This window comes from Dromiciops gliroides, chromosome 3 (assembly GCF_019393635.1).
Source record: "Dromiciops gliroides isolate mDroGli1 chromosome 3, mDroGli1.pri, whole genome shotgun sequence".
Taxonomy (NCBI): domain Eukaryota; kingdom Metazoa; phylum Chordata; class Mammalia; order Microbiotheria; family Microbiotheriidae; genus Dromiciops; species Dromiciops gliroides.
In genome coordinates this window covers 323,785,642-323,811,535 of record NC_057863.1, presented here as the reverse complement: position 1 = coordinate 323,811,535, position 25,894 = coordinate 323,785,642, and the positions used below count along the sequence as shown (strand labels likewise).

Below are 25,894 nucleotides of genomic sequence, written 5' to 3'. Positions count from 1 at the left end.
ACAGCTTCACACACATCAATAATAGTATGATGTAGTGGTCAGAACATTCAATTAGGGGTCAGAAAAGTTAGACTCATTCTGGCTTCACCATTTTATAAACTATGTGACTTCGAGGAGTAGTTACTTAACCTTGTTGAGTCTCAGTTTACATAAATAAAATGAAAATAATAACAGCTATCCTGCCTACCTAAAATAGTTATGAGGATAAAATGAGATATTATGTGTGACAGAGCTTTGAAAACTATCAAGTGCCATGCAACAATAGGATAGAATGTTAGAACTGGAAGAAACCTTCCAGTGATGATCAAGAATAATCATCTATTCCTTCCCCTTCATTTTATTTTTTTTTTATTTTTTTATTTTTTTTGCAGGCAACGGGGGTAAAGTGACTTGCCCACGGTCACACAGCTAGTAAGTGTCAAGTGTCTGAGGCCGGATTTGAACTCAGGTACTCCTGAATCCGGGGCCGGTGCTTAACCACTGCGCCATCTAGCTGCCCCCCCCTTCATTTTAAAGATGAAGAAATTGAGGCACAGAGATGTGAAGAAACTCAGTTAATGACAGAGCCAGGATCTGAACCCATGTATCTTCATGGTTCCTATTTCAGTTCCCCATTAAGCCATCTGATTCTTCAGCACATCAAGGGTCTATTATTTAATTGGTATGGGTAATTCATTCTCCATTGACAAAAATTAAAGTTCCTCTGTAGATGGTCTTCCTGAATTACTACAGTGAAAGAGTCTATCACTCCATGTCAGGGCTCATCATGAGCCCCTCCATTCTTAGCAAGATTGGTCCTCAGATGACAGGAATACAGTGCATTGTGAGCTCTTATTGGAAACCTTGATGGATGGGTAAAATCAACCAGAGGCACAATTTAGCTTTCAAGAACCTAAAGTTAGTGAAATAGATGATGAGATATTATTACTATCCTCACAGAGTAAATAAAGAATCTGAACAATTAATCCAAAAGCATTTTTTTTTACCATAAAAGTGTTCACTTACTTGTTGTAAAGCTGAGCCTGGGAACATACATTTTATATTATCATTGTCCTAATTATTTCATTAATTTTGACCATATAGACATGACAAGTTTTGACCAAATACTGGCAGAGCAAATCCCACTCTTCAAAGTTGGTTCAAGATCTTCCAAAGGTAGAAGAGAGGAACTGAAAATTAGACAGAAAGGACAGTTGTATGTTTAAAATGAGAAGATGAAAAAGGAAGAGAGATTGTGCTTCTCCAAATGTCAGAATTTAAAATGCTAATAAAATCCAATAAATAAGGCACTTACCATGACTGTAACAACTAGCAAAGGTTAGCATGAACAGGGACTGGGAACCACTGAAAGTGCTAAGGGATAACAATCAATATAGAAACTATTGGTAGATTTAGTCTTATTAGCATATGTTCAAGTGATGCAGGATGGTTCTTGCCTATATTGAACCTGGTTGTAATGGTGATTTACAGGGGACTTTTCCCTTTAAAGAATAGATTATTTCATAACTGTGCTTTCTTGCATTTATAGAAGTTACTTTTGAATCAAAGCGAGAAAATGTTCTTGGGTGATTTAACTCAAATATTCTGAATAAGATGACGAAATGTTCAGACAAAAGCAGGACCTGTTTCTACAGATCTCAGACAGAGAGCAGAATCTTCAAACATGTGTATCTTGCACTTAATTTAAACTGCGTGGTTGGTTACCTAGCTCTTTGGCAATTCAGTATAAAGTTTTATTACTGTGAAATAGAATAGGGTAGGGATTTATGTCACACAGAAATGAATTTCCATGGATGGGAACACACATGAAATAATTTAGGAAAGCAGGGTGTCAAATGAAAATTTAAGATGTTTGAGTGTGTGGTAAAGAAGGAAGGAGCAAAAGAGGGAATTTTTTGTAATAAATAATAAATATATCATACCAGAAAGAGAGGGTCATTGCCACCATAGGAAGTTCATTACCAACACTGAAGAAATGTGCTACAATATGGCAAACTGAGATAACAGATTAGATGTAGTTCTTTTAAAATTTTATACAAATATATATATATAGTGCATATATACATACACATATATATATAAAACTCAGAGAAAAAAAGCCCCGAGTTATATTTATCTTAAGCTATATTTAAATGTATTGTAATATAGTAATATTAAAACATTTTGTTATTTGATTACATTATATCATCTATAATAATATACAATTGATTTTATTATATTATAAACTATATTATGCATATAGTTTAAGGAGAGTATAATTGGGTTTTTTTGTTTGTTTGTTTTTCGGGGCAATGGGGGTTAAGTGACTTGCCCAAGGTCACACAGCTAGTAAGTGTCAAGTGTCTGAGGCCGGATTTGAACTCAGGAACTCCTGAATCCAAGGCCGGTGCTTTATCCACTGCGCCACCTAGCCGCCCCAGGAGAGTATAATTGAAAGGGCTTTGTTTCTTTTTGTGTTCCTCCCCCTACCCTAAGGGGTGGGGGATAGGGAGAAAACAAAGGGAAAAAGGGATAGAGTAACCAAAAAAAAAGGAAAAAAGAAAGTCACTGAAGTATATTTTATTTTATTATCTTTAGTGGAGAGAAAAGAACAGAAAGAAGGACCAGACAAGCAAGACAGCTTTGAAAACTATGGGTTGATCTTATATATGTAAAAAGGAAAGCAAGTTGTACATATTAGAGACCTGAAGTTTCAAGTACAAGGCTCCTTTTTATTTTCTGTTATGTATATGTTCATTCTATTTGGTGTTTAAGTTTAGCATGAAAATAAAAATTAATAAAACAGGAAAGCATAGCACTATGTAAAAGAAAAAGTGAGATATTATAAACATACCTAATAGGGAAAGAGATGCACAGAGCTTGTGTTTCTGTCAGTTTAGCCATTAGAAAGTTAAACCTTTCCTTTGCAGACATTATAGAAAGAATATCAGAGTGGCTACTATCATTTCTTTGCAAAAATCCTTCATTTCTATCAATACAGTTTTGTTTCAAAGCATTTGCAATGGTCAGGAATGGAACATGAGAATAGTTTCTCTTCTTGTCTTATGTTGAGAGGTGATGTGATTCTGCCATGATGGAAGGTAGGAATATCTTAATTTTGTGACTTGAAATATTGTCACCCATTTTATGTGCTAGTATGGAAACCTTCATGACAGTAAATCTCTAGCATAATAATAAATCTGAGATTTGCATCTCAGCAAGAGTCCATGTTTTTATATTAACTAGTCATACTTCTCAAGTCTTCAAACTTTGGATAAAAGATAATCATGAAAGATGAGAAAACTCTTAAGAGACATTGAACATATCTATTCCTAATACACAGAGAGGCAGTGTTGTTATAACAGAAAGAACACTGGATTTGGAATCTGGGACCGAGTTTGAATGTTACTCTCCTCACCTGTGTGAACATAATCAAGTCAGTTCATTTCTCTTAATCTTAGTTCATTCATCTAGAAAACAAAGAGGGGCTGATCTCTAGCCGTGGCATTAGAAGGTTAGCTTGTAAACTGAGTGATTGGGCAAGGAGGATGGAATGAGTTAAACAAGCTTTGGGAATTTAAAATTCAGGTTCAGTTAGTTGGAGAAACATTTACATTGGCCCTTCTCTAACCTCAGTCAGACTACCATAATCAACATATTTCAGAGAGTACATAAACTAGTCATAATTTTTGAATCCTGAAATAGGCTGGAAATAAACTCTAATTTTCTTTCTAGGGGTATAGGTCCTTTTTGTTTTCATTTTCTGTATTATACTTACATAAGACTGGGCATTTAAGGTTGTGTCTCTAGAGACACAAATAAAGGGGAGAATTGAAACAGGTATCCTTATATGCCAAGGGGGAAAACATTTCCACTTCAATTATCTGGTTATTGTGGATCAAAGTAATTTGAAGTCAAAATTACTGGATAATTGCCTTATTTCTTTATGCATATAGACACCACCTAGAAATTGACCCATGTTCAAGTCAGTTCAAGGTTTTTTTTTCTTCTGTCACGATTACTATATCACTAAGCTATCCCTTGGACTTCAAAATGTTGATCCACTTCAGTCATTAAGATGACTGAAGTAACCTGATTCCGTCTTAAAGACTAAATCATATCAGCCAAGTAGCAATATGATTGATTGCTTAGTGTTCAGCCCAATTAGACTAAAAGGGGTTGATTTGGTGTCCCCACACTAACATGACTTTAGTAGTTAGAGCAGCTTTGAAGTTGCAAGTTTAAAATTCCTTACTGCAAAAATGAGTGCCATCACTTTGAAAGTAGAAGAAAGTGAAGATTATTTTTTTATAAACCATCATGCTGCCTTCCATACAGTTCAGGAGAACTTGACTTTTAATGTACTGTTATCAGTGAGCCAAAGGTAAGATCACATTACTTAACCCTCTGTTTCTTCTCTATACCCTGTCCCTTTTCCTCTTTCCCCTTGCAGACCTAACCTGTGACAAAATACATACAAAACTGTACATGACCTTATTTTGAGGCCCATGAAGTGGCATATTTTCTAGTCAGGTCATCATATTCATTCTTCTCTATCAGTCTATAAATCAATAAGTATTTGCCTTGCCAGCCACTGTGCTAGGCACTGAGGATACATGTACAAAGAAACAATCTCTACTTACAGTGAATTTGCATCACAGTGGAGAAGACAAGTACATATAAATGTATAGCATAAATATAAAACTAATATGTACATTTTTATCTTTTTTGATGGAGTTCTGATAGAAATAGTCCTATGACAAATCACTATCATGCTTTTATATCTAATGTTCTGCAGACAGCTGGATAAAATGACCACTTTTATAATGTAACTAAAGCATTGTGATATACATTCATCTTCTGAAGTATCTTTGAGGCAACTACAATTTTCAAGAGGATCACAGAGATAGAATATACATTGTCCTTTTCCAACATGGTTTTGAATTTTTTTCAATAGTTCTCCTTTTTTCAATAGTTCTCAAAGCTTTTCTTTCCATGTAACTTGGAGATTATGAGTACTTGGATCAATGTTTTGTCCAGATGATTGTGGACAAAAGTTTTGTCTGACAGTGCTCCAGTTCTAGTAGAGCTTATCTGTTGAATTCTCAAGGATATTTTGAGTTCTCTATTTTGCAGCCCCGGGATTTGTTCTCTGTTAGTTTGTGAAAGATAGGAAGCTTCTCATGTATAATTCTAGCCACCATGGTGGGTATTCAGTAAGGTCTATATTTTTATAACCTGAAGCATCATGTTGCACATTTTTAGCTGTTTCCTTGAATAATCTAGATTGATCAGTAATTCCATATTCTGTCAGTAATTTCTGATGTCAGTAACCTAGTCCTGAAATGTCATCCTAAACCTCTCTCCTATAAACAAATATATGTGGCTCAACATTTGTTTGGTATTTTGTTGACATATTGTTGATCGAATTCATATTGCCCATTGAGAGGTTCTTGTCCATTGTTGGATGTTAGCTGTTTCATGTATTCTGTCTGAAAAGAAACCTCTTTCTGTTATGTTTGACAAATATAATGGTATGTACCCATAGGTCAGCCTTTACTTGTTCAGTGAAGTAATGGCTGCTTGTTCTAAAAATAGTTCTGTAAGATTTTGAACAATTTAGCATGTACTCAGAGAATATCTAATAATTTTACTTCCTCCTTTTTGATGAGGAAGTATTCATCTGTCCATAGTGGCCATATGATAATGCTCTCCGTGCTATCTTGGTATTATTGGGTTTGGTTTTTTTTTAAGCATGTTTTACCTATCTGGCTTGGCCCATCTTACCGTCACTAGAGTATTATGTTACAAAAGCTTTTATGTAATTCTTGATGTCTCTAAATTTATACCTAACATTTGAACTTTGACTTCAAAGAAGGCCATTAAATTTCTTAGCATACATAGACATAGCATTCTTTGTAATAGCTTTATGTTCACTGTCTCTTACCTGGAGGAAACCATGGTATTTGTAGGTATTTCCTTCTTCCATTGGTTCGGTGTGACCTCTGCCTTGAATCTCATAGCTTTTAGTCTGGATCTTCCCTTGATATCCATTAAGAATTTTATACTTAGGTTCAAGTAATATGTTGATAGCATTGAATAAAGAATCCATGAAGAGGAGATGTTTCATGTATTTTTGAGTAGAGCCATATAATTATTGTTATCATTGTACATGAAATGATTAATTAAATATCTTGATACAACTTCTATAACTTGGAAGCCATACTTAGCTCTATTTAGGAAAGATTATGACAGTTTTAGGTTAGATACAACCATAAGAGACTTAAACTACTGTCTTAAAAGATCGACACATTTTTATCAATTGTTCTTGACATTATAGCATTGGTATCATCTTTTAATAATGGTTTTCTACATAAAAATCAAATTTCTAATGTCACTACTTCACTATGCATGTGTTTATTTATTTATCTATCTATTTATTTATTTATTGTGGGATATTGGGGGTTAAGTGACTTGCCCAGGGTCACACAGCTAGTAAGTGTCAAGTGTCTGAGGCCAGATTTGAACTCAGGTACTCCTGAATCCATAGCTGATGCTCTATCCACTGTGCCACCTATCTGCCCCCTACATGTGTTTATTTTATATATTTGGAGTATTTGAATAAGCCACAAGTGTGGAACTGAATCAAAGGCTTTGTGATATTCAACAAAGGCACTATAAATATTTATGGCATTTGGGGGCAGCTTATTTAATTATCAAATTAATCACGAGTTATTTTATAACCCTTAGACATTTTAAGCATATTCCTTTTGCTCCTTAACTTTCCTGTAAATATTTATAGACTATTTTTAGTTATACAACTGGTTAATGCTTTATATAATGTAATCAATCAATCAGCTAATGAATAAGCATTTATTCAATGTCAAGCATTGTATTAAGCCCACAAGATACCAAAAATAAAAGAATCTCTGCCCTCAAGAAACTTATATTCTAGTGAGGGGCGATAACATGTACATAAATAGGCATATAAGAGATATAGAGAGAAGGTATAAAAGGTAGGAAATATAGGAAATAGGCTTATTGCAGAAAGTAGCTTTGGGGCTGATTCTTAAAGCAAGCCAGGGATTCGAAGAGGTGGGGATGAGGAGGGAGAGCATTCCAGGCTATGGGACAGCCCAAGCAAATACGCAGAGATGGGAAATAGAATGTCATATATGAGGAATAGCAAACAGGCCAGGATGGTTGGACTAAGGAATATTTAGAAGGGAGAAATATATGTAAGAACACTGAAAAGATAGGAAAGATTCAGGTTGTGAAGAGATGTTAATGCCAGAATTTATATTTGATTCTAGCAATAATAGGGAGTCACTGGAGTTTATTGAGTAGGAAGGCAACATTGTCTCTTTGGCAGATGATTGGTGGATGGAATTGAGTTGAGAAGAAATTATGGCAGAGTGACCAGTTAGGACTGCAGTAGTCCAAGCAGGAATTGATAAGGGCCTAATCTAGAGGGATATCTGTATAACTAGAGAAAAGAAGATGTAAACAAGAGAAATTGTGGAGGAAGAAAGTACAAGACTAAGAAAATAATTTGCATATGTTGGATAAAGAAAAGTGAGGAATTTAGAAAAGGTCATGTACCTGGATAATTGGAAGGAAGTTAGTGCCTTAGACAGATATAGGGAGTTTGTAAAAAAGGAGTAAATTTGAGGGCAAGGAACAGCTAGATAGCGCAGTGGATAAAGCACTAACCCTGAATTCAGGAGGACCTGAGTTCAAATCCTGCCTTAGACACTTGCCACTTATTAGCTGTGTGACCCTGGGCAAGTAAGTCACTTAACCTTAATTGCCCCACAAAAACAAAAACAAAACAAACAAAAAAAAAAACCATAAATTTTAGGGCAGAAGGAAATGGGTTCTTTTTCAGGCATGTTGAGTTTGAGATACCTGAGGGGCATCCAGTTCAAAATGCCTAACAGGCAGCTGATGATGTGAAACTAGAGCTCAAGAGAGACTCAAGCTGTATATATAGCTCCTGGAGTCATCGACATAGAGGTAATAATTGAGCCCAGGAGAGCAGATGAGCTCACCAAACAAAACAGTATATTGAGAAAAGAGAATAGGGCCTAGTATAGAGAGCACTGGAATACACTCACAGTCACTGGCATGACACGGATTTGTTGTGGTTCAGTCGTTTTCAGTCATGTCCAATTCTTCATGACCCCATTTGGGGTATTCTTGGCAAAGATACTGGAACAGTTTGTCATCTTCTACAGCTCATTGTACAGATGAGGAAACTGAGGTAAATAAGATTGAGTGGTATACCACTAAAGATATTCAGAAGAAACAGTCAAGTAGGAGAGCTCAGGAAACAGGATCACAAAAACCCAGAAAGAAGAGAGCATAAAGGAAGAAAAAGTGAGCCACGGCATCTATTGCAGCAGCAAGTCAAGAAGGATGAGGATGAAGAAAAAGTCATAAAAGTTTCTTTTTGAAGTTTGTAGCCACCATCCCATAAACCATAGCACAATAGAAATCTGATAAAGATTTGTGACTCCTCCCTGCCCCCAGCTCTAGTCTCTCTCACTCTGTCTCTTAATCTATCACTCCCTCAAGTATCATTGTATTTTTCTGAGTAATTTATTGAATTCTACAATATATTTTGGGGATAGGGTGGGTAAAGAAGATAGTGTGTATAGTATATTCAGCTAGCTTGTGAGTGCACTAAAAAGTTATAGTTGTCATAAGACCTTTCTGCTGCAGGAAGAAAAAAGCATGTTATTTCCAACTGTCAGTGGCAAAGGCATCATTGTCACCTTCTGTGCAGGTGGGACAAGATGGAAAATGTAGGGATATGAGGGGCAAATCTGTTATCACCTTTTAAAACGTCTAAACTCAACTACATAGTGGTAGCAAAACTATACACAAAAAAGATTGAAGGCTGAAATAATTCACTGCATGCCCTATCCACAACACAGGTATATTTTTCAGTGTCACCGTTAGCAAAAAGATCATTAGACCAAGCCTTTCTACACAAATTCTCCAGCAATATTTTCCAATGCTGTTGGCAGGTCTTCTGATAGAACCAGTGCTTTGGGTAGCCATGAAAACATGACCTCTACATAAATGTCAGCTGTCATGGTTATTATAATAAAATATCTTCAGTACCTAGCATAGTCATAGCACATAGCAAGCACTTAATAAACATTTTTGGATGAATGAGTGAGTGAATGAATTAAATGAGTATTGCCATGTTATATTACCATGTCTATAAAAGTCATAACATACTTGGCAAGTTTTTTATTCAAGTAATGCAGTTTTCCTTACCTATGAAGTAAGTGACCAATTCATTCTCCCTAATGTGGTTAGGAATTATCTATGCATTTGATAATCTTACCAGATTTTAGTTTTCCTTTATACCTAATGGTGTGGCCCTTTCTATTAATTCTTTTTTGGGGGGGGGGCGGGGCAATTGGGGTTAAGTGACTTGCCCAGGATCACACAGCTAGTAAGTGTTAAGTGTCTGGGGCAAGATTTGAACTCAGGTCCTCCTGAATCCAGGGCCGGTGCTCTATCCACTGTGCCACCTAGCTGCCCTTCTATTAATTCTTTATGGTAAGGTACCAAAATTCTTAAATTTTATTCTGTAGATAAATGTCTTTTTTTCTTTTATCAGTGAATGATTTAGACATGAAGCAGTACAAACACAGTCCATTAGACTGTGAGCTCCCTGAAGGCAGGGACTGTCTTTTGCTTTTCTTTGTATCCCCTGTGCTTCCAACAGTGGCTGGTACATAGTTGGTGCTTGATAAATGCTTATTGGCTGACTGAAATATTCAGAGTGAGAACAGATGATATAAATATGACTGTTGTTATTTTTTACTCCAAATAAAAAGATACACTCTATGAATCTGAGTGCTATGGATATAAATTGAGTTTGGTATTTTTCCACTACTGTAAAAAAGTAATTGGCAAGGCATCTTAAATGTATATCAGAACAGGTCACAGCTTTTATACTAAAATAAATGCTTATAGAATTCATTGTCTTGAGTAAGCAATTATAAATAATCTCATAGGATATGCTCTATTTTTAAAATAATCAAATAAATTCTCAGAAGACAAAAAAAGTATATTTGGCATTTAAGTAAAAAAATCCTTCTTTAGCACAGGGTATCCAAGATCATAATAGCTAATGTTTATATGACATTTTAAGGTTTACAAAATGCTTTACATAAGCTCTTTCATTTGATCCTCAAGTGGGAAATGTTGAATGACTTCCCCATTGTCATACAACTATAAGCATCAGAGACCAGAATTGAACCCAAGGATCTCCTAACCCCAATTGTAGCAATCCTTTCTACTACCCCATGACTTGATTTGCAGGCATTCTCTTAAAATAGACATCTAGAAGTTTCCTAAAATAATATATGAAAATGAACATTGTGTTCTACAGAACTGAGATTTTCTCCTAAATACACTTTTGTTTGTATTTGTGGGACCTAATTGCCATATAATATTTTAAAAAGCAACCCTAAATGACAGTTTCTAATGTTTGAACATTTCTTCTTTTCATTGTCCCTCTAAAACCTCCCTGCTCAAATCCATGAAAAGATGATCTCATTTATATACAGCATGGGTTACAGTCTCAGAAAGATGTACTCTTTCCTTCAGACCATAGTTTTCCTTAGTTCAAGAATAGAGCAATGCCCATTTACTCCCAGACAGTTTGGAAATCCCCAGATGTTTTGGTAACCCCTGTCAGGTTCAGTAACTTTCTTCTAACACCCTAAAAATCATGAAAAGTTATTGAAATTTTCTAGAGACTAAGACCGTTAATGAATATGGATGCAAAAATCCTAAGTAAAAGATTAGGTAAAAGATTACAATAATATATTACAAACTATACATTATAACCAAGTAGGATTTATGTCAGAAATGCAGGCATGGTTTAACATAATTGATTATATCAATAATAAAAGCAAAAAAATCATATGACTATCAGTAGGTGCAGAAAAAGTTTTTGATAAAGTATAATACTCATTTTTATCAAAAAGACTTGGAAGTATAGGTATAAATGGATTTTTCTTTAAAATGATAAAAAGCATTTACCTCAAACCATCAGCAAGCATTATTTGTAAAGGGGATAAGCTAGAAACCTTCCAAGTAAGATGAGGTGTGAAACAAAACTGTCACCAGTATTTTTTAATATTGTATTGGAAATCCTAGCAATAAGAGAAGAAAAAATAGAAGGAATAAAAATAGGAAATGAAGTAATAAAACTATCTCTTTTTGCAGATGATATGATGATTTACTTGGAAAAAACTCAACTAAAAAGTTAGGCAAAACAATTAATAAGTGTAGCAAAGTAGCAGGATATAAAGTAAATCCACATTAACATTTCTATATATCACAAACAAAACCCTGTAGGGGTAGTAAGAGATACCCTATTTAAAATAACTCTCGGGGAAGCTAGATGGTGCAGTGGATAAAGCACCGGCCTTGGATTTGGGAGGACCTGAATTCAAATCCAGCCTCAGACACTTGACTTACACAACTTACTAGCTGTGTAACCCTGGGCAAATCACTTAACCCCAGTTGCCTCACCAAAAAATAAAATAAAATAAAATAACTCTAGATAGCATAAAATACCTGGAAGTATACCTTCAAAAGAAAAATCTAGGAAGTATATGAACAAAATTATTTTTAAAAACCTTTTATATGAATAAAATCAGAGGTAAATCATAGGAGCAATATTATTTATTCATGGGTAGGCAAGGTTAATATAATAAAAATGACAATTTTACCTAAACAGATTTATATATTCAATGACATCCCAACTAAAGTACCAAAAAATATTTTAACTGAAGTAAAAAAAATAATAACAATCCATTTGGAAGAACAAAACATCAAAAATATCAAAGGAAGTAATAAAAAATGTAAAGGAAGGAGGCTTGGCAGCACCAGACCCTAAATTATATTACAAGGTTGTAATCGTCAAAACTATCTGGTACTTGTTAAGAAATAGAAAGGTAGTTCAGTGGAACAGAGTAAACATACAATTTACAGTAGCAAATGACTATAATAACCTTGTGTTTGACAAGTGTAAAGTTTGGGGGATAAGAATTCATTATTTGGTAAAGATTGTTGGGAAAGCTAGAAAGAATTCTGGCAGAAATTGGGCATAGACCAATATTTTACACCATTTACCAAGATAAGGGCAAAATGGATACATGACAGATATAAAGAGAAATGCTATAAGAAAATTTGAAGAACATGGAACATATAACCTATCATGGATAGGTAAACAATTTGTGAATAAGAAAGCAGTGTGAATTATAAAATGTATAATTTCTATTACAATAAAAAGGTTTTTGTACAAATAACACAAATGTAGCCAAAATCAAAAGGAAAGCAGAAAATTAGGGGTGGGGCAAGGGTGGGATTTATAAACAGCTTCTCAAATAAAGGTCTCATATCTTTTTTTTTTTTCCTTTTTGCGGGGCAATGAGGGTTAAGTGACTTGCCCAGGGTCACACAGCTAGTAAGTGTCAAGTGTCTGAGGCTGGATTTGAACTCAGGTACTCCTGAATCCAGGACCGGTGCTTTATTCTTTGAGCCACCTAGCTGCCCCTCATATCTTAAATATATAAAATCCATAAGAAAGAGCGGCAGCTAGGTGGCACAGTGGATAAAGTACCGGCCCTGGATTCAGGAGTACCTGAGTTCAAAGCCAGCCTCAGACACTTGACACATACTAGCTGTGTGACCCTGGGCAAGTCACTTAACCCCCATTGCCCCGCCAAAAAAAAAAAATCTATAAGAAAGAGTCATTCCCCAAATGACAAATGATCAAAGAATATGAATAGGCAGTTTTCCAATGAAGAAATCAAAACTGCTTATAGGCATGTGAAAAAATGCTCTAAATTATTATTGATTAGAGAAATGCAAATTAAAACAACCTTGAGATATCATTTTATACCTATCAGATTGGCTAAAATGATTTAAGGGGGAAGCAACAAATGTTGGAGAGGATGTGGAAAAATTGGGACACTTTATTTGCTGTTGGTGAAACTGTGAACTGATCCAACCATTTTGGACAGCAATCTGGAATTATGCGCAGCTAGTTATAAAATCGTGTCTACCCTTTGACCCAACAATACCAATATAAGGTCTCTTTCCCAAGGTGATTAGGAAAAAAGGAAAGGAATGTATACGTCCTAAATATTTATAGTAGCTCTCTCTATGGTGGCAAAGAACTGGAAATTGAGGAGATACCCATCAATTGGGGAATGGCTGAATAAGTTGTGATATATGATTGTGATGGAATACTGTTGTGCTATAAGAAATGATGACCTGGTTCATTTCAGAAAAACATGGAAAGACTTGCATGAAATAATGAAGAGTAAAATGAGCATTGTACATAGTAAGAGCAATATTTTTCTAAAAACAACACTGAATGACTAGGTCATTTTGACTATTATAAATATCCAAATTAACTACAAAGGACCTATAAAGGAAGACACTCTCTGCATCCAGAGAAAGAACTGATAAATAGAAGTATATATAGAATGATTTTACGTGTGTGTGTGTGTGTGTGTGTGTGTGTGTATACACATATTTTTGTCTAATGGTAGCCATTTCTAAGGCAGTATGTAGAGGGAAGGAAAAAAGGGGAGAAAAGAAATTTACGTGATAACTTTATTATATATTTAAAAGGAAAAGCAAGTTTACATAACAGATTTGCAGTTTCATGTGCCGTCATCTTTTTTTTTTTTTTTTTATTGAGGCAATTGGGGTTAAGTGACTTGCCCAGGGTCACACAGCTAGTAAGTGTTAAGTGTCTCAGGCCGGACGTCATCTTTTTTTTATTCTACTATGTTATGAAAATGCTTGTTTTATTTCTTAAGATCAGATTAAAATAAACAAAGTCTGAAAAAATAGAAACAAAAATCTAACATTTGGACCAACTAGACTTGAAATTATCAGTTCATATTTAAATCTAAAGCAGTAGGGTAAATTCAAATAGAAATGAGGGCCATTAAACATACATAAAGATGCCTGCAGGCTACGTATTCACTTGGACAACCACATATTAATATTATTTGTGTTTTATTTATTTTGTTAAATATTTCCTAGTTACATTTTAATCTGATTTAGGTGGCACTTGGGAGTGTTATGGACTGCGTATTTGACACCCATGATCCTTCCAAGTGATTAATCATGCCTTTGACATGCAAGTTATTTGATGACAGTACTTTTACCAGTCTCAAGATATACCTGCATAGTGATCTTTTGAAGTGTTTCAGGTATTGTGAAACCTATCAGGCAGCATCACTTCCAGGATTGGTCTAGACCAGGGGTACTAGAAATACCATATGGCACCAAAATAGTGCCATGGCCTCATGGCCCAAACAGACTTTGGGCCTGCCATCTAGTGGCCATTGAAATAACAAGTCAGCTTAAAAATCCTCACATCTATGCTAGGTAGGCACTTGAAAAATCAAATCTAAAATGTGACTCATATATAGATAAATATGGTAGTACTCCATCCCACTAAGTCCTGTCCCCTCTTCCAACATTAGCACCTACTGACTCCTTCATTTGAGCTTTGTCAATCAGAACATTTGTCATTTTCACAAGAAAAACAGATTTCTCCCACAAAATGACACTTTTCCCACCTGGAAGAAGGGGAAAAATAAGTAGCCATTCATTCTGTTCTTTAACAATTAATTTATTATATGTTTTTAATATTCTTTTCTTTTAAAATTTTTATTTCTAAATTCTCTCCCACCCCTACCCCACCCACTTAGAAGGCAAGCAAAATGATATCAATTATACATATGAAATCATGCAAAAACATTTCCATATTAGCCATATTGCAAAAAAGAAAAAAGCAACAAAAAAATAAAAACAGCAAGAAAGTTATATTTCAATTTGCACTTAGAGTTCATCAGTTCTTTCTCTGGAGGTGGATAGCATTTTTTCATCACAAGTCCTTGGTAATTGTCTTGGATTGTTGTGTTGATCAGTGTAACCAAGGCTTTCATAGTTGATCATCCTTACGACACTGTTGTTACTGTGTACAATGATCTTCTGGGTTTTTTTTTTATTTCTTTTTATCAGTTCATGTAGAAATTCCCATTTTTTCTTAAACCATCCCCTCATCATTTCTTTTTTTAATAAAGTATTTAATTTTTTCCTGTTACATGTAAAGATAGTTCTCAACTTTTGTTTATACAAGCTTTCCAATTTCAGATTTTTCTCCCTCCCTCCCCTGCTCATCATTTCTTATAGCACAGTAGTACTCAATCACAATCATATGCCACAACTTATTTAGCCATTCTCCAAGTTAATGAATATCTTCTCAATTTCCAATTCTTTTTCATGGCAAAAAAGAGCTGTTATAAATATCTGTATACATATAATTCCTTCTCCATTTTCCTTTGATCTCTTCAGGGTATTGCTGGGTCAGAGGGTTCGCAGAGTTTTACAGCCCTTTAAGCATGGTTTCAAATTGTTCTCTGAAATGACTGTACTATTTCATAATTCCACTAACAGTTTATTAGTATAACTACTTTCCCTAAACCCTTACAGTATTTGTCATTTTTGATAGGTGTGATATGCATTTCTCTAATCACTAGTGATTTAGAACATTTTTTCATATGACTCTAGATGGCTTTGATTTCTTCTGAAAGCTGCCTGTTCATACCCTTTGACCAGCTATCAATTGGGGAATGACTTATTTTTATAAATTTCACTCAGTTCCCTATGTATTTGAGTATTGAGGCCTTTATCAGAAAAATTTGCTAGACAATTTTTGATATTACTTCATTGTATATGATACCTTTTAGCAAAATGTTGTTTCCCTGATTATCTCTTTAACTAGCTCAATTTTTGCTTTTTACTTTGTCTAAGATCATGATGACCACTCTTGCCTTTTTTACTTCAGTTGAAACATAATAGATTATGCTCCAGCCATTTATTTTCATTCTGTGTGTGTCCTTCTGTTTCCAGTGTGTCTCTTGTAAGCATCATATTGTCAGATTCTGGTTTCTAATCCATTCTGCTATCAACTTTCATTTTATGGTGAGCTCATACCATTCACATTCATAGTTATGATTAATAACTGTATTTCCTTCCATTCTAATTCCGTCTTCTCTCTCTCTCTCTCTCTCTCTGATTCCCTTAATCTACGTTCCTTTTTATCTCTCCCTCAAAAAAACTCTTATTCCCTTCCCCTCCTATTTTCCTATTGTATCAGATAGATTTCTGTACCCAACTGTGTGTGCATATATAGATATTAGATATATACACATAAATATAAATGTATATTCTTCCCTCTATGAACCAATTCCAATGAGAATGAGCTCAGTTCAAGCACTGGCTGCCACCATCATCCCACTATAAAAGCTCTTCCTTCCATGCTACTTTTATGTGAGAAAAATGTCCACATTCTATTTCTTTCTTCCCCCCTTACCCAGTATATCCCTCTTTCTCACTCTTTCATTTTTCTTTTAGTTTTGGAGATCATCCCAGTATAATCTACTCTTACTTATAACCTCTGTCTATATAGACTCCTTCTAACTACCCTAATAATGATAAAGTTCTTAGGAGTTAAAAGTGCTGTCTTCCCACAGAGGAATGTAAAGAGTTTAAATGTATTAAGTATTTTATGATTTCACTCTCATGTTAACTTTTTATGCTTCTCTTGAAGCATATTCTATTTTATTCAAGCATATTCTCTTCTGCTCTGGTCATTTCATTAGGAATGTTTGAAAGTCCTCTATTCATTAATGTCCATTTTTTTCCACTAAAGAATCGTACTCAGTTTTGCTGGGTAGGTTATTCTTAGTTGCAATCCTGGCTTCTTTGCCTTTTGGAATATTGTATTTTAATTCTTCGACTCCTTTGACACGAAAGCTGCTAAATCTTGTGTGATCCTGACTGTGACATCACAGTATTTGAGTTATTTCTTTCTCACTGCTTGAAATATTTTCTTCTTGATGTAAGAGCTATGCAATTTGACTACAATATTCCTGGTAGTTTTCAGCTTAGGAATCTCTTGAAGGAGGTGATTTGTGGATTCTTTCAGTTTCTATTTTACCTTCTGGATCTAAGATATTAGGGCAGTTTTCTTTGATAATTTCTTGAATTATAATGTGTAGGCTCTTTTTTTTGTTTTTGATCATGGCTTTCATGGTAATTCTTAAATTATCTTTCCTTGTTCTGTTTTCCAAATTAGTTGTTTTTCCAATGAGAAATTTCACATTTTCATTTATTTTAAAATTATTTTGAGGGGCAGCTAGGTGGCGCAGTGGATAAAGCACTGGCCTTGGATTCAGGAGGACCTGAGTTTGAATCTGGCCTCGGACACTTGACACTTACTAGCTGTGTGACCCTGGGCAAGTCACTTGACCCTCATTGCCCCGCAAAAAAAACAACCCACAAAAAAACTTTAAAATTATTTTGATTTTATTTTATTGTTTCTTAATATCTTATGGAGTCATTAGCTTCTACTTGCCCAATTCTAATTGTTAAGGAATTATATTTTCATTTTTCTTTTATACTTCCTTTTTCCATTTGGCCTATTTGGCTTTTTAAGGAAGGTGTAATTTTCCTCAGTATTTTTGTGCCTCTTTTACAAAAAGCTATTACAGCTTTTACAAAGCTATTAATTCTCTTAATTTTCTTGCATCACTCTCATTTCTTTCCCCAATTTTCCTCTACCACTTTTAGCTCTTTCTTTCATTCTTCCAGGAATTCTTGTTGGACTTGTGTCCAATTAGTATTTTTCTTTGAGGTTTAGTTGTTTTTGTTTTCATATTGTTGTCATTTTCTGAGTTTGTGTCTTACACTTCCCTGCTACCACAGTAGCTTTGTTTTTGTTTTTGTTTTTGTTTTTTTTGGCGGGGCAATGGGGGTTAAGTGACTTGCCCAGGGTCACACAGCTAGTAAGTGTCAAGTGTCTGAGGCCGGATTTGAACTCAGGTACTCCTGAATCCAGGGCCGATGCTTTAACCACTGAGCCACCTAGCCGCCCCCTACAGTAGCTTTTTTATGTTCATATTTTTGTTTTTTGTTGGTTTTTTTGCTGTTTGCTCATTTTTCCAGACTATTTCTTAACTTGAATTTTATATTAAAGTTGGGTTCTGCTCACCTTGGGGTGGGGAGGCACCATCTTATGCCTCTTTCAGATTTTTTCATGTTTCTGTTTCCAGAGCTAGTTCTGGAGGCTCTTCAAGTTTTTGATGCTTCAAAAGTGATATGATCCTAGGAGAGGTGTAGTTAGTGTTCTTTTGTTCTGTGCTCTCTTCTTTATCCAAGAAGGGCCCCTACTACTCTGCAGCAACAAGTGCTAATGCTCCTCCTGGCCCTGCAACTGTGACCAGGTCTCCTACTCTCCTGCAGACACAAAAATTATTGCTCCTTTTTATTTTGGAACTGTGACCAGGTCCTTTGCTCTCTTGCAACCACAAATGCTAAAGCTCCTTTTGGCCTTGGAACTCTTCCCCTGCTCACATGTGATGGAACATGAGCACTCGTCTCCACACTGGAACTGCAACCCAGAACTGCATATAGGCAAGAGAATTGCTAGTCAGTGCTGACTGTACCCAGGGCTGGAAAAGGGTTTCCTATAATATCTTTCTAACCAGTTGTCCAAAACCCCTTTTTGTCACTGGACTAAGAGCTGCCAAAGAAGCTGTTGCTACTACTGAGGCTGCCTCCAAGGCCCACCACCACCATTATGGTTGCCACATGTACTCCAGTGTCACAGACCTTTCCTGCTGACCTCTTAAATTATCTTAGGCTGGAAAAAATCTCTCACCCTGACTTGTTGTTAACTTTGCCATTCCAAAATTCCATTTGAGGTGTCAAAGTTGTTTGAAGGGGAATGTTGGGAGAGTTCAACTGGGTTGCCTCTCTAATGCCTCTACAGCCATTCATTCTTTTTTAAAATAATTAATTAATTAATTAATTAATTAATTTGGGGGGCAGGGCAGTAGGGGTTAAGTGACTTGCCCAGGGTCACACAGCTAGTAAGTCAAGTGCCTGAGGCCGGATTTGAACTCAGATCCTCCTGAATCCAGGGCTGGTGCTTTATCCACTGCACTACTTAGCTGCCATTCATTCTTACAGAGAAAGAGGTTAGGGAAGGAAGGAGACTGGAAGACAGTGAAGCAGAAAGAGAGAGACAAAGAGACCGACCAAGGGGAGGAAGTTGGTAAGAAAGGGAAAAAACATAAGATATTTTTACTCACATATTTTGTCAAACAACCATACTTATGAGGACAGTTCTTATAAAATATATGTCCGTTAGAGATAGCCTCTTATTTGGAAGCTTTTACTATGATCCACCATCCAACTCTATTGTTGTAATTGTCTTTCCCCCTATACAAACCTCATGGGCAGTTGATCTGTTACATAATGTAGGAAGAAGAACAATGTACTAATGAATTAACTTGGCAATGATTTATCTGAATATAGGTTTCCTAGTGCAGGTGTGTTACTGTAGCAAAGTCTGGTACGAGGTTGGTTTTGCATCAGCATTTCTATCATAATCCTTGTATATTCAGGGGTTTATGAGTCTGATATAAAAATTCACATTGGACTATTATTGTTACTTATTATTTGTGCAGAAACATGAACATACCTAGCATCACCCAATATGTGAACTATGCCAGACAGTTTCCAGCCCAAAGAGACCTCATGGTGCAACTCATAATCAGGTCCTGAAAATGCAAGACAAAATGAAAACAGATGGGTGAATAATACTTATTCAATACCTTAAATATAGCACTCAGTGGGTGCAGGTGGATCTTCAGATGTTTTTTGAAAGAAGAGAGTGAATATCTTGGCATTATGTCATTTATTCATAAATATTATAAATTTTATATTACTTAGAAAACTATTCCAAGTGTGCAGGAAGGTTTGAAAGAAGGTGTGAAGTTTGGTGTGTCCCCAAAGGAAACAAAGGGTAAGTCTGGAGAGAAATAAGGGTTGAACACTGAAAGAGAAAATGAAATGAAGAAGAAAAGGGGGCCAAGATAGAGAAAGAACAAAGCCACTAAAACATTTGAGATCAAAGGGAAAAGAAAAAAGAAATTATTTTTTTTAAAGCACTGAGATTTTAAGGAGGAAGAAACCAAGATACTGACTGAGATGAAGATTGTGGCATTTAGCTGACATCTCTATTTTGCACTTATTATGCATTATTTTGAATTATAATTCTCTGTGTACATGTCATATCCCTCTCCTAGACTGTAAATTCCATGAGGAAAGGAGATTGGTACCTCAGAGCCACGTGCTTTGTGCCTTTCTCCCCAAGAGAAGTTCAAGGATTTCTCTTGGTTTCCCTTCCCTTCCCCCCCACCCTTCCCTTCTCTTGCCCCTAAATAAACTACCATCTTATTCTAAAAAAAAAAAAAAAATTCCATGAGGAAAGGGACCAAATCTTATCTAAAAAAAGCATATAGGGGCAGCTAGATGGCGCAGTGGATAAACACCGGCCCTGGACCAGGAGTACCTGAGTTCAAATCCGGCATCAGACACTTAACACTTACTAGCTGTGTGACCCTGGGCAAGTCACTTAACCCCAATTGCCTCACTTAAAAAAAAAGCATATAGATAGTACAGTGCTCTGCAACCAGTAGGTGCTTAATAAATGTTGGTTTAAATTCATTTCATTCAATTGGCAACACCATCCTGGGTTTGATAGTATAATCAGGAGGATTCAGGAATGGGGGTGGAAAGACAAAACAAAACAAAAGAATAAATCAAACATGAAAGTAAAATGCAGTAGCCTGATATTTAGTCTTAAGGGGAGAAGGATGACAGATATTGAGGATGTTATAATCCAAGAAGCTATATAGGATTTAAAAGCATAAGAAAATGAAATAAGAAACAGGTTTGCAAGAGTGGCAGCCAGGGAAGAGAGTGGGTCCATAGTCACTAAAATCACTACAGACTGTATTTATCAAACCTCTCCTCTTGCCCAATGTTGTGCCAAGTGCTATGGGAAATAAAAGGAGAGAAGTATGAGAAATGGAGCCTAATTCCAAAGAATTTAGTTAAGGAGATAAAACTTAATATGTTGAGGCATTGAGGAAACAATAGAAGGTATTAGCATAGTAACTAGGGGACCCTAGTATAACCGTGGAGGCTACTGAAGCAGCTTCACTTAGTCCCTTGCCCTCTGTGGCTCCGCTAAGGCCTTTCCAGGTACCTTTACTGACATCATATATAATTCCCTCTTTGAAGTCCATCCTATGCCCCTATTCTTGTTTTGTGTGTGTGTGTGTGTGTGTGTGTGTGTGTGTGTGTGTGTGTGTGTGTGTGTGGCAGTTGGGGTCAAGTGACTTGCCCAGGGTCACACAGCTAGTAAGTGTCAAATGTCTGAGGCTGCATTTGAACTCAGGTCCTTCTGACTCCAGGGCTGGTGCTTTTATCCACTGTGCCACCCAGCTGCCCTCCTGTACTCCTATTCTTAAGGTCCATTTGTCATCTGCCAGCCATTTGTCTATGTTTGCTACCTCAAAATGGCATGTTATCCCAATTTCAGACAGTTATTTATTTGTGTGTGTAGGTAGGGTACTAGTAATGCCTACTAGTATTGGTAACTACTAGATGGATATGAAGTATAAGTAATTTGGAATAGGCGGGGAGGGAATAAATGCCATTTGATATATTGGAAGAGATGTGAACTTCATAGTTTCATGGGAAAAGCACTATATTCAGAATCAGAAGATCTAGGTGTGAATCCTGGCTCTCCTGCTTACTATTTAATTTCCTCATCCACAGAAAGAGGGAATTGGACTACATTGTCCTTAAAACATTGTTCACTTCTAAATGCTATTATTCTGTGAATCAGTAGGAGCTAGACAAGCTCTTTGTGTTGGTTGGTTTTCACCAGACATGCCAGAGAGGTCTTGACCGCTTCTGGGGAGAGATGGTGAGGAGAGAGATATAATAATAACTGCAAGTTTGGAAGGCAGCCAGAGAGGAGACGGGAGTAGGTAAGAGTGCTTTGTGAGTAATTTTACCATCATCCTACTGCAGACATACCTTGAAGATACTATGCATTTGGTTCCAGACCAGCAAAATAAAGTGAATATTATAATAAAGGGAGTCATACAAAATTTTTGGTTTCCCAGTGCATAATAAAAGATATTTTACACTATACTATAGTCTATTAAGTGTGCAGTAGTATTATGTCTTTTAAAATGTACATACTTTAATTTAAAAATACTTTATTGCTAAAAAATGCTAACCATCATCTGAGCCTTCAACTAGTCTTAATATTTGTGGGGGTGGAGGGTCATGCCTCAGTGTTGATGGCTGTTGACTGATCAGGATTCTGGTTGCTTAAGGGCAACCTGTAGAAATTTCTTAAAAGAAGACAACAATGGGGGCAGCTAGGTGGCGCAGTGGATAGAGCACTGGCCCTGGAGTCAGGAGTACTTGAGTTCAAATCCAGCCTCAGACACTTAATGCTTACTAGCTGTGTGACCCTGGGCAAGTCACTTAACCCTAATTGCCTCACTAAAAAAAAAAAAATTAATTAAAAAATTTTTTAAAAAGAAGGCAACAATAAAGTTTGTTGCTTTGAGTGACTTTTCCTTTCACTTGAACACTTAGAGGCCATTGTAAGGTTATTAACTGGCCTAATTTCAATATTGTGTCTCGTGAATAGGAGAGCCCACAGGGAGGGAGAAAGCCAGTCAGTGGAGCATTCAGAACACACACAATATTTATCAATTAAGTTTACTATCTTATATGGGTGCAGATCATGGTGCCTAAAACAATTACAATAGTAACATCAAAGGTCATTGATCACAGATCACCATAATGGATATAATAATAATGGAAAAGTTTGAAATATTGTGAGAAATACCAAAATGTGATGCAGAGACACAATGTGAATACGTAGCATTGAAAAAATGGCACCAATAGATTTGCTTGACAATAAAGCGAGGCTCAATAAAACAAGGTCTGCCTGTACATAGAAGCAGCACATAGCAGGGTTATATTAGAAGAGAGGGTGATTACAATTGTAGTGACTGTAAAAGTTGCCATAATCTTGTTTTAAAGCCAATTTAGTTCACCAATGAGAACTGATTGTATGACAGCTTCCTGCATATCCAAAAGGCTGTGACCAGGAGCATTCTCTTCCATGTAATCTATGTAATCTCTTCTATGGGTAATCAATACTATATTATACTAGTGTGTTCCTCTATTCATTTGTGTAGGAAGGGAAAAAAGCATTTTATTAAACACCTACTATGTGCCAGGCACTGCGCTGTGTGCCTTACAAATATTATCTCATTTGATCCTCATAAGAGCCCTGTGAGGTAAGTGTGGTTATTATCTCTATTTTGTGGTTGAGCAAACTGAGGCATACAGAATTACTGGCTTGCCCTGGGGCACCCAATTTGGAAGTGTTTGAAGGCAGATTTGAGCTCAGGTCTTCTTGACTCTGGGCCCAGTGCTCCATCCATGTAGAGCAGTAACATAGAATAATATGAGATAGAGAAAAGCCAGAGATGTTGGACTTGATTCACTGGGCAATAGGGAGTCATTTCACATTCTTGAGCAGTGGAACAATATGACGATGGCAATATTTTAGGAAGATTAAGCTAACAGCTATATATAGTTGGTTTTTATGGAAGTGTGATTAAAGATAGAAGGCTGCTATAGTCATCTACATGAGCATGGCTGAGAAAGGCTATAGAACCAATGAAAATAGAGAAAGAAATGGGACAAAGTATGAATCTCAGAGAAATATTCTGAAGGAAAAAATAATTTGCTGATACTATATATCAAGGGTGAAAGAGATGAAAAAGCTAAAGATGACCATAATTTCCAGTCTGGCAGACTTAGGTGATGGAAGTCTGTTAGGAAGAATTGGCAAATTGGGAAGCAAATCAAGAGAATGCAATTCAGAAAGCAAGGTCACATGTACCACTGCTTAAAAGTCATCATTTGAAAGAGATACTGGTAATGAAGGTGTTGGGTTCATTTTCAAAAGAGGATAAAAGCTCCAATTTTAGAGTGTAAGACGAGGCAGTCTTCATCATGGAAGTAATAATGGAATCAGTGACCCTGAAGAGATGAACGAACTAAACTAGACTGAAAGATCAGAGGAGACAGTGGAGTAACATGCAGTGGCCTCTAGAGGAAAAGGCCTCAGAGAAAGGAGGCTAGGTCCTATGGATTAGTTATCAAATTACTTCAGGAGGTGAGAAGTATGGTTAAAAACCTTATAGCAAAGATTCTTCTCTATCAATCATTTCAGTTCTTCCTTGTTGGGAAACACAATTTATATACATATGCATGTATATGTGTATGTGTATTTTTGTTGTTCAGTCACGACCAACTCTTCATGACCCCATCTGGGATTTTCTTGGCAAAGATACTGGAGCGGTTTGCCATTTCTTTTTCCAGTTCATTTTGCAGAGGAAAAAACTGAGGCAAACAGGGTTAGGTGATTTGCCCAGGGTCACACAGCTAGGAAGTGTCTGAGTTCATGGTTGAACTCAGGTCTTTCTGACTTCAGGCCTGACACTGTACCAAATGTGTGTGTGTGTGCGCATGTGTATAATATATGTGGTATGTATGTATGTATGTATGTATAATACAAAATGTGGTTTTTCAGCATATTCACCATAACTCATCATGAAAGAATCTTCAGCTTATACAAAATTCATTTCTAAAGGAAGAACACTTTTTTGAGACCTTATTCAGGATGATGAATAAGAAATCTCTCTGCAACAGCAGCAAAGAGATTTAAGTGCCCATTTATGTATGATGCTATACAAAACAAATTTAAAGATCTAGATCTTGACCTCAGAGAAGGCATGCTCCTTCCTTGATAGTAAGATAAAATATCGTGACTGGATTTCCCTCTGTTCTCTATGTGCAGCCCATCTTTACCCTGCTCTTTACCCCAATATATACTTCCTCCAGCTTTTCTGTATAAAAGGCTGCTATTCAGCACTGGCCACTTTACATTGCAGGCACAGTATAGCTTATATAATTTGTTTTCCTCAAAAGTTGTATGTAAGACAAATTGTTGCAAATGTGATCATATTTCTAAACAACTAGTGGAGCTTGCTCTTTAAGGTGCCCTCTCTGTAACGGGGCCCTCTGCAATGTGAATAATCACATTTAATTAATTAATTAATAATCACCATTTATTTTTCTGCACCACGTGGATTTTCCCTAGGCCTGAAGACTTCATTTGGCATGGTGACACATGACCCCTTCAGATGTCCCAATGAGAAGGAAGTCTTATGTATTCTCTTAAGGGAAAACGAGGCACAAATATTCTGAATAACTTCTGGAAGGTCAGACTATGTCTGAGTCTGCAGTGGAGCTCAAGGGGGACATGAAATTATTTTACTTTATGCCTCTTGTTTCTCCTTTTATGCCCTATTTAAACATTTTCTTTATTTCCTCCTTCCTATTTCTGCTTTTAGTAGTGACTTGCAAAAACCCCCAAAAGCCATAACCCCACTTTATTCTGCCTACTTTGTTGTCCTGCATTTGGAATCCTCCTGAGAGAATCCCTCTCCCAGTTCAGTGCTGATGCTGTTTTCATGGTGGTGGTTGTGTTTTCCATAGCTCTGAATTTCAAAATCCTGTGATCTTTGGGGGCTTCTCTTTGCAAAGCCTCTTTATTGGCATTCTCACTTTCTGGCTTCTCATCTTTCTCCCTCCAAAAAAGCTTCTGCAAAGATGCATCTTCCCCACCAATCATGCTGCTGCTGCGATCGTGTATCCAGTCTCTATGGTAACTGGGACACATGCCACACAAAACTAAGATTACTGGAGCAACCAACATAGTGGGAGAATCGACACATGCACTTTTCTGTCACTGCAGGAGTTCTTCATTGAAACAGGGATCAAACACTAGTCTTTCAAGATCCTGAGAAAGTAAGGTAACAGCAGGAAATTC

The 25,894-nt window shown here is 36.3% G+C and overlaps 1 protein-coding gene across 1 annotated transcript in view; it reads left to right on the top strand.

Moving 5' to 3' along the window:
• ZBTB20 (zinc finger and BTB domain containing 20) overlaps window positions 1-25,894 on the top strand; it is a 928,525-nt gene that overhangs the window by 667,134 nt on the left and 235,497 nt on the right. The window lies entirely within an intron of this gene.